We start from the raw sequence: 8,851 nt of genomic DNA, 5'->3' as shown, positions 1-8,851 counted from the left end.
AACTGCTGGCACTACTTGAAACAGCAGTTCTCGCAGCTAGATGTTAACTTCATAGCTGCAAGTAATTCCTTATAATTTGATCATTTTCAACTTGTACGGCCATATTAAAAAGATGAAAGGGCGATAGATGATAAGAGTTGCTTTTAACACAAAATATTTCCGTAGAGTTTAAGAAGGGTCAGGGCTTGGTGAGCGGCTCAGACTTTATCAAATGTCATATTGCTACAGCAGCCCGAGAACGCTCTGCCGAAGCGATATTTCATTTCTTTAGAAGGAAAAGCCTTTTTCAGCCCTATATATTTAGTGCTTTAACATCTTAGGCTCTCATAATAACATTTCTAATCCCTTTTGCCACTTAATCTTAGTACAGAAACAAACCAGGCTGGGCAAGATGTTTGCTAATAGGGGGTAATTAGCTTAAAAATGCCTTTAAGAAAACATGTAAATGATGAAGGCTGAGAGAGCTGGGGGGGTTCAGCCTGGAGAAGAGAAGGCTCCGGGGAGACCTTCCAGCCCCTTCCAGTCCCTAAAGGGGCTCCAGGAAAGCTGGGGAGGGACTCTGGAGCAGGGAGGGGAGCCATGGGACGAGGGGGAACGGTTTTACACTGCAAGAGGGGAGATTTAGATGAGATCTTGGGAAGAAATTCTTTGCTGTGAGGGCGGTGAGCCCCTGGCCCAGGTTGCCCAGAGAAGCTGTGGCTGCCCCATCCCTGGAGGGGTTCAAGGCCAGGTTGGCCGGGGCTTGGAGCAACCTGGGCTGGTGGGAGGTGTCCCTGCCCAGGGCAGGGGGTGGCACTGGGTGGGCTTGAATAATTAAATACAAGAGAGAATCCAGTTTTAGGATGGAGATCTCCGCCCAGCTGCGCTGAAAAGAGAGTCCTACAATCCGGTTTGGGGTGGGGAGACCCGTCTCAGAGGGGAAACGCAGCCCGTCCCTGAGCTCTGGGCAGGGAAAGGGGGAATTCCTGCGGCTGCCACGGGGCGGGGAAAATAAAGGTCAAAGCAGGGGAATAAAAGGGCGAGAAGCCCCAAAATAGGGATATCTCTCATCAAAAATTAGATTATTGCAGTTAAAATCAAAATATGAGTTTAAATACCCATGGATAGTTCAGTTATTTGTAACTCTTGGGGCTCCTCGCTGGCCCTGGCCAGTGAACCTGGCCCCAGCGGGGACCCGCCGCCGGCCAGGAGCCGGGGCAGAGTCAGGGTTTCAGCTGGGACCTGCCGACGGAGACGAGGTGAGAAACGTATTTGTTTTCTGTCTAATTTTAAGGACGAGTATTTTATGTGCCTTACTCAAGGGATGGAGAATATTACGATGCATATTTCAAATGAGCCATTTCAAATCTCATTTATTATTTTCGTGGAATCCCGTTCCATTTAAGTTGTCCCAGCTTGGGGCCCGCTCGTGCTTCTTCCTCGCTTACCATGGCAAAAAACCCCCTAAAGCATTGTTAAAAAAACCCTACTGCCAGTTCTTTTATTGTTTCAAAATTCAAATACAAAGGAAAATAACGTTCTTAGATAAGAAGAAAAATAAATTTAACAAACGCAGAGAAGAGGGGGAAATATTTGATGTTTACCACGGGGATGGAGCAGCCGGTTGTGGTTGGGAGCCACTGGGTGCTGGCAGGAAGAGCAATTCCCATTTCCCAAATCTCCGTGAATGTGCCTCAAGGCCCAGGGATACGCCCAGGCACCATCCCCGGCCACTCAGGGAGAGCAGCGCCGGGCTCTGCCCCCTGGGACACACCATTGCCACTGGTCCCGTCGCAGTTCGTCCCTGTCCCAGCACCCAGCCCTGTCCCAGTTCATCCCCATTCCAGTGCCTCCCTGTCCCAGTTCATCCTCATCCCACTGTCAGCCCCATCCCAGTTCATCCTGCTCCCAGTGCCTGCCTCATCCCAGTGCCTGCCTGTCCCAGTGCCACTCTGTCCCCATGCCAGCCCCGTCCCAGTTCATCTCCATTCCAGTATCAGCCCCGTCCCAGTGTCAGCTTCGTTCCCGTGCCCACTTGTCCTGCTGCCAGTCATCCCAGTGCCTGCCTGTCCCGATACTTCCCCATCCCAGTGCCTGCCTGTCCCAGTTCAACCCTGTCCCAGTGCCTCCTGTCCAACTGCCAGCCCTGTCCCAGTTCATCCCCATCCCAGTACCCAGTTGCATTCCAGTGCCTGCCTGTCCCAGTTCATCCCTGTCCCAGTGTCAGCCCCATCCCAGTTCATCCCGCTCCCAGTGCCTCCCTGTTCCGGTGCCTGCCTCATCCCAGTGCCTCTCTGTCCCAGTTCATTCCCACCCCAGTGCCTGTCTGTCCCAGTGTCAACCTTGTCCCAGTGCCCACCCCATCCCAGTTCATCGCCATCCCAGTACCCAGTTGCATTCCTGTGCCTGCCTGTCCCGGTTCATCCCTGTCCCAGTTATCACCCCATCCCAGTACCCAGCTGCATTCCTGTGCCTGCCTGTCCCGGTTCATCCCTGTCCCAGTTATCACCCCATCCCAGTGCCCAGTTCCACCCCGGTGCCTCTCTGTCCTAGTGCCAGCCATCCCAGCGCCAGCCCCATCCCAGTTCATCCCTGTCCCAGTGCCAGCCCATCCCAGTGCCCAGTCACATTCCAGTGCCAGCCATCTCACTGCCAGCCCCGTCCCAGTTCTTCCCTGTCCCAGTCTCAGTCCCAGTCCCTCCCAGTGCCTCCCCGTCCCAGGCCCCATCCCCATCCCAGTTCCCCCCCGCGCCGGCCCTGCTCTCAGCGCCGCCTCAGCCGGGGCCGGGGCCGGGGCCGCGGCCGGCACCGGCGGGGAGCGGGACCGCCGCGCATGCGCTCCGCCCTCCCGCGGGACGGCCGGGGCACTAATTGTTGCCGGAGTTAACGAGAAAATAAAAAGACCCGGTACGGCAGAGAGACACCGGGTGGCCGGTCGGGGGTGAGTGAGGGCGGCGGGGGGCACGGCGGCAGCGCGGGAAGCCGCCGGCCGCCATCTTGTGGTGGGGGGCGATGGCGGCGGGGCCGAGACGGGCCGGGCCCGTCTTGGCCCCGGGGTCTGTGAGGGGAAATGGCGCCTCTGAGGTGAGGGGCAGCCCCCGGCCCTTTACGGTTCGGTCCCTGGCCAGGACGAGCCCCTCTCTAGGGGTCCCCTCCCCGCCGGGTGCTGAGGAAACCCCTCAGGGCTCCCTCCCCCTCAGAGCGCCCGGTTGGGTGGGGAAAGTGTGTTTTAAAGCACTCCGAAAGGGGGAAAGTCCGCTATAAAGCTCGGCTAAGGACGCGGTAGGAAGGCGAGTTGATCACGGGGTGCGGAACGAAATTGTGAAATATTTACGGGTTCTGGGGTGGGGGTGTTTTTTTGACCGTTTCTAACCGTAAGAGGTGGTTGGGAAAATCAGGGTTATCCAGCCCTGGTTCCAGCGCCGGTGGAAACTTCTTAGAAGTGTGAAAACTCAAAAAATATTAAAAAAATACATAAATTCAGTGCAATAGAAAGAGATCCAGGAGACTTACCCCAAACTAGAGATTCGTGTTTGAAAATAGACATTTCTTACGTGAGAAAAAAAAAAATCACCAAACTTTCTGACAGCAAATTCAAAGACTAGAAGTAATGATAACAAGATTTTATGAACAGTGGGAAGGCCAGTGCCAGATAAATATAATACTCTAAAAGTATCGATCAGTGCTGCGGGTAAAGATCGGTATGAGACAGTGATGTTTAGTGTTCAGAAGAAAGGGATTAAGCCAGTTTTAGTGATGCTTGGTGCCACAAGGAATTGGATTAGATTTTTAATATGAAAACATTTACTCTAATTTTTTCAAATATTGCCCAGATAAGTTTAAAAAAGAAACAAAAACATCCACATGTTGGTCTGTAATAGGGATTAAGGGATAAAGAGCTCCCATCTTTTGTGCCAAATTGCGTAAGACCTCTCTGGTTTGTGTCTTTTTATATAATGAAACAGAAGTAAAAAGGAGAGAAAATGGGTACTTAGTGCTGCGAACTCTTCTTACCACACAGCAATGAACAGCGGTCCGGCGTGGTCTCGTTAGTGTCGGTGTTTTGCTTCCCTGCTCTTCCTGGTCCCATCTATTTAGATTATATATTTTTGAGGGTTAGGACAGTCTTTCCCTAAGTGAATATTTCTACTTGTCGGTATAAGATATGTAATAATAATTAGTAAGTGTCCCCAGGGTGATTTGCTGGATTGTAGTCTTATAAAGTTAATTACAGATGCAATTAAAACGCAGGACATTTCTGGCCTCAGTGCTCTAGTTTTGGCCTAAAATTGATTGCACCTTACATTGCAAATAATCCCATTAAGGCTGAAAGCATGCGAAATAAATTGTAATTCATCGTGAGTGCAGAGGTGGAAACGGAGCCCGAATTTGAGCTGCCGAGTACAAGTGGGTACAACCGCCGGGCAGATTGTGCGGGGCCAGTTCCATTTTTCTTTGCCAGAGTTAATTTATCTTGCCTTTGTGGTTTCTATTGCCCCGGTAAGTAAGTTGCAGTAGGGTGAGTGCTTTACAAACAGATGTGCTCTGCAGAGGATTCCTGACTTCTCATGGCCCAAGGCTGTGTTTTCTTTGCCTCAGCCGCGCTGTTTTGTCTGTACGTTTTACCACCAATTCTTTATTTACTGGAAGTTTAAGGCAGCAGCAGGAGCACGAGCCTTTAGACTGATTTATTAAAAGTAGCATCTAGAATTTATTTAAAACAGCATCTGCGATTTTACTTTATAAATGGTTGGCTTAAAATTGTGTTGTTTTGTCTGCAGGAGAAGGTCTGGCTCTCCCTTATCTCACGCCTATCTTCATGCAGAGCTTTTAGTCTAAGCACTTGTAGGTATGATGATATGTTCCATTGGTGGGGGGGGAGATATGAATTTGAGGGTAAAGCCTCAAATTGTGATTTTTCATATGGATACTGGTATTTTTTGAGAGGTGAGAAGTGCGGTGGGCTGCAAGCCGGGCACTGGGAGGTGGGGAATGAGATCAGATTCTCCCAGGTGGTGATGGAGATGATGATGGAGATGTGGGTGAAGGTGTGGAGTGTCATCTGTTCAGCCTTCCTGTGCTGGTCCATGCCTCGCCTCTGTGCAGGAAAGGATTTTGGAGGCCTGTATGCCATTATCATAAATCCTCAATTGAAATATCAGGAAAACATAGTTACTGGGTGAAAACCAGGCTGAACCACAGCCGCAGTTACTCTGGGCTTTTCTAGTCGTCCTGTGGTGGAATAACAAGGTAGTTCCTGAGCTGCAATGTCAGTGCTCCTTCCCCAGACAAACACTGTTCCCTCTCTCCCATAGTTTGTAATTTTTAATCTATTTCAGCTTTTTTTCAAGCCCTCCAGCAGTGTGTTGTCTCGGGGTAGAGGAGAGGGAGGAAGGTAGCACAGTGGGGTGAAAAATTAGATCAGAGACTGGGGGGAAAAATGACCAAATGTTTACTTGTTAATGAAGGCTGGCAGCTGAAAGCTCCGACACGTGGAATCAATTAACAGTTGAAGCAAACAGAGACCCGACCAAACCCCATCCTTCCTAATTAGTAGCACATAACTGTGCTCCACAGGTGAGGTATGCATGCAGATGTGCTTTGCTAAATTTGGCAGATTACTTTCCAGAGGATGGTTCAACTTATTGGCAAAATACTTTACCTCCTAGGAATGGATGTTTTATTACTAGGTTTAGCATCTTTTGGCTCATCTCCTGGTGCTTTTTTTTTTTTTTTAATTTCTGATTGAATCCAGCTAAATGATGAGATAAAAGCATGGTAGATCTAAGCAAACAGAGGTAGAAGCTGTATTCATGAACCACACAGGATTTGTTTTGATAACTATTTAGGCTGTAGCTTTTAAATCAAACAAAATATGTGATTTAAGCAAGAAACCTGAACATAAGCAGCAGCAGAGTTCATTCTTGGCTGGTGCGAGGCTGATCAAAGCTTCCCCACGTGTTGCTGTTTGGCTGGAAGCAGGGCAGTGCAGAGCTGAGGTCCCGTTGGCACATCGGATGATCCCAGGCACGGAAACAGTCACCGCTGTTAGGAGTCATCTGTCTCTTTGCAGTGGGGTTGGTGGAGACAGGAGTTTTGGGAGCCTTGCAGGGATGCGCTGTGTCTTACAACCTGCATTTCAAACAGTACATGGCAGCTCCTCTTGCATTCCTGCTGCTCCGTGTCTTTATGTGACCCTTTCCTTTCTCTTCGCACGTGGTTTGTTGGGTTGTTGTTTGGTTTTTTTGACTGCTTCCATGTATGTAGTCCCCACAGTGCTACTTTATGGTGTCCCCAGAAGCTGGAACGTGAATGGTGAGAGCGCTGGAGGAGGGAGAAAATAGCTGCAGTGAATTTACAGGGTGAGCTACAGTAGCTTCAGCCTTCGCCTCCCTTGTTGATGCTAAACTCATGTGTCCTTGTGGCTCTAAGGAGCTGCTCTCTCCCCCACGCTGTGTTTGGAGGATGTCTTTATGGCTAGAGAGTGATGGCAGTGTGATGCAGGACCTGGGAGCCTGAGCTCCGTCCTGTCTGCTCCCATGCCTGGGCTCTGGTTTCCCATTGGTATCAGAGCTACATCCACTTAGAGGCCGGAATATATGTAAGTTTTTCAGATGGGATAGCACAGGACTGGATCACTTAATACTTTTTTTTTTTTTTTTTTTAAAAATAAATACATAGGGAAAAAGTCAGTCCCATAAAGGTGTATTCTTTTAAATTTATTTATTTATTTCAAACAGTGCACAGCCTGATCAGCAGCCCTTTTCCTTGTCATTCACTTGTATTGAGACCAGGTGTGGATTTCTGTCCTGCCTTGGCTACAGAAGGGGCATTGAGAAGGAATTGCCTCTGAAATGCCCGGAGAGGGCCTGCAGCTGCCCTTGGTCACTCAGTTGAGAGACCAGACATGGCAAGATCGGGGACAGTACTGCGTTGTTGGAGAAAAATAGCATCTCTGCTCTGGCTTGTCACTCTTACTGTACTAAAGCTGACACAGGGGTATCAGGGTACTGTCTATCCTTGTTTTATAAATCACAAGATGTTTATAAATCAAGTTTGGAAAATGCAGGTACTCCTGAGTGGATTATGGGTGAGGTTTTTTCCTTTTCTTTTTTTTTTTTAAAGAGTTAGGTAGAAATTTGGGTTATAACTTTTCAAGGTGAAAAGTTGGGTGATGCAGTCAAAGTGAAGAAAGCGTGGCGTCATGGGCAGTTTTGTGGTTGCTCTCAGTGAAGCTCCGAAGAGTGCACAAAATCCTTTACGAAATCAAATAGGACTAAGCGTATACTTAAGTGCATTGTTGGATCAATAACAACTATATTGTTCACGAAATTTACACATTCTCATCCCTCGCTCACCTTTCATGATAGTGATATCAATCCATCTGTACTTGATGAAACTTCTGGTGAGAAAGGGGGGACGGAAAATGGCTTATGTATGTGTGCAAACTGTGCTTTTTTTTGTATTATCTGAAAAAGTACTTTTCTTTAATTAGTTCCTTGACTAAACACTTCACTTTTCAGACTCAGATGATTTTCTAAGAAGATTCATTTTTGACCTAACATTTTCTGCAACGGGGACAGGAGTATTTTTGCAATTTCTCATTGTATTTAACACGAAGAAGGCATGTAATGTTTAATTGAAAGAAGTTTGGATGTTTTTATGTGGCCATCTGTGCCAGATTTTACTTTAATTCCTTCATTCTGTAGTAATGCTAAATCCGCAAATAACAACTTGACTGCATACGCTACCAGGCTATTTAGAAAACAAATACCAGAAGAAAAATCTGTTTTGCAATTTTTGTTGCACAATTATGTGCAGAGAATATGGGCGCTCTGGCTGATTCTGCCTCTTGACTTCAGCATCAAATGGATCTGAAAGACAAGCCTACGCTTATTTGTATTTTTTAAGCTTGCCTCGCCAATTCGGTGTATTGTTTTTTTCTTGTGAAATACTTGACACGCATTATTCAACATGGCACAATTGCTCTTGGTGTCTGTATGATGCATGAAAAACTTGTGGAGTGGGTACTGGTAGTTCTGGAGTTTAAGATTAGTCCCCTTAATACCAGTGTTTTGGATTTTAGATAACCAACTTTAATTATTCCCCAGAAAATTATGAGTATTCAGAAAAAGTAAAGTGGCTTCAGAACAGAAGCACATAAGGCAACTAGTGCAGAGATTTGATGTTCCTTTAAAATGTTTGTCTGGGAGCCTACACCCGGTGTGCAGCCGTTACAGATGTCAGAAACGTTGGAAGATGACAAAACGTTATGGATAATGGTGTGCTCCTCTTGATTGTTTTCATTAACTACTTCCACTTTAAGAGCATGGTTTATTGCAAAATTAATTCTTTGTGTCTTAGTTAAACATGTAAGTGGCGTGACTGAACTTTTAGTTTTCCATTAGAAGAATCACTTTTTTTTTTTCCCCCAGCACTGCAATTTTTATGTTGTCACAAAATTGACTTTATCTTGAATCACAAATCTTACAGCTTCCTTACAGGTCATTAAGTTTTGAGTGAAAACAGTTCTGATTACAAGTGATGGAAAGTATTTATATCTTGCATCTGTTGTTGTAGAAATCGGATCAGATTTAGAAATGGTAGAAGTTCCAGCGTCTTGCTAAGGAGTGCTTTGGGTCGCTCCTGCAGATCTGCTTCTCAACGTGTCAGTTTTTATGGTGTATGATTTCTGTGTGGCACCGGCTGACGTGCATTAGTGTGTGCAAGTGTTACAGTCGTTACAAGTGGTTCCCAGAGGCTAGGATTAGCAGTGTCATGGTCTCCGGCCCTGAGGAGACGTCTCTGGGCCTCTGGCTGAGCCCACCAAGTGTCGGGTTTGCACAGGGCTTTGTCAGAGGCTGGGTGCCAT

The 8,851-nt window shown here is 47.3% G+C and overlaps 1 protein-coding gene across 2 annotated transcripts in view; it reads left to right on the top strand.

Moving 5' to 3' along the window:
* The first annotated feature begins 2,762 nt into the window (after window positions 1-2,762).
* The window catches only part of LOC128918949 (lethal(3)malignant brain tumor-like protein 3), a 52,129-nt gene continuing 46,040 nt past the window's right edge, over window positions 2,763-8,851 (top strand). Inside the window, exon 1 of one of the 2 annotated variants that reach the window (XM_054223845.1) lies at window positions 2,763-2,886. The gene's annotated coding sequence lies outside the window, so the exon portion shown is untranslated. Of the gene's footprint in view, window positions 2,921-8,851 lie in introns of both variants that reach the window. The other variant, XM_054223844.1, reaches the window with a different exon arrangement.

Source organism: Rissa tridactyla, chromosome 18 (assembly GCF_028500815.1).
Source record: "Rissa tridactyla isolate bRisTri1 chromosome 18, bRisTri1.patW.cur.20221130, whole genome shotgun sequence".
NCBI lineage: Eukaryota > Metazoa > Chordata > Aves > Charadriiformes > Laridae > Rissa > Rissa tridactyla.
Note: the sequence above shows the minus strand (reverse complement) of the source record. Positions and strands in the feature narration are given on the sequence as shown.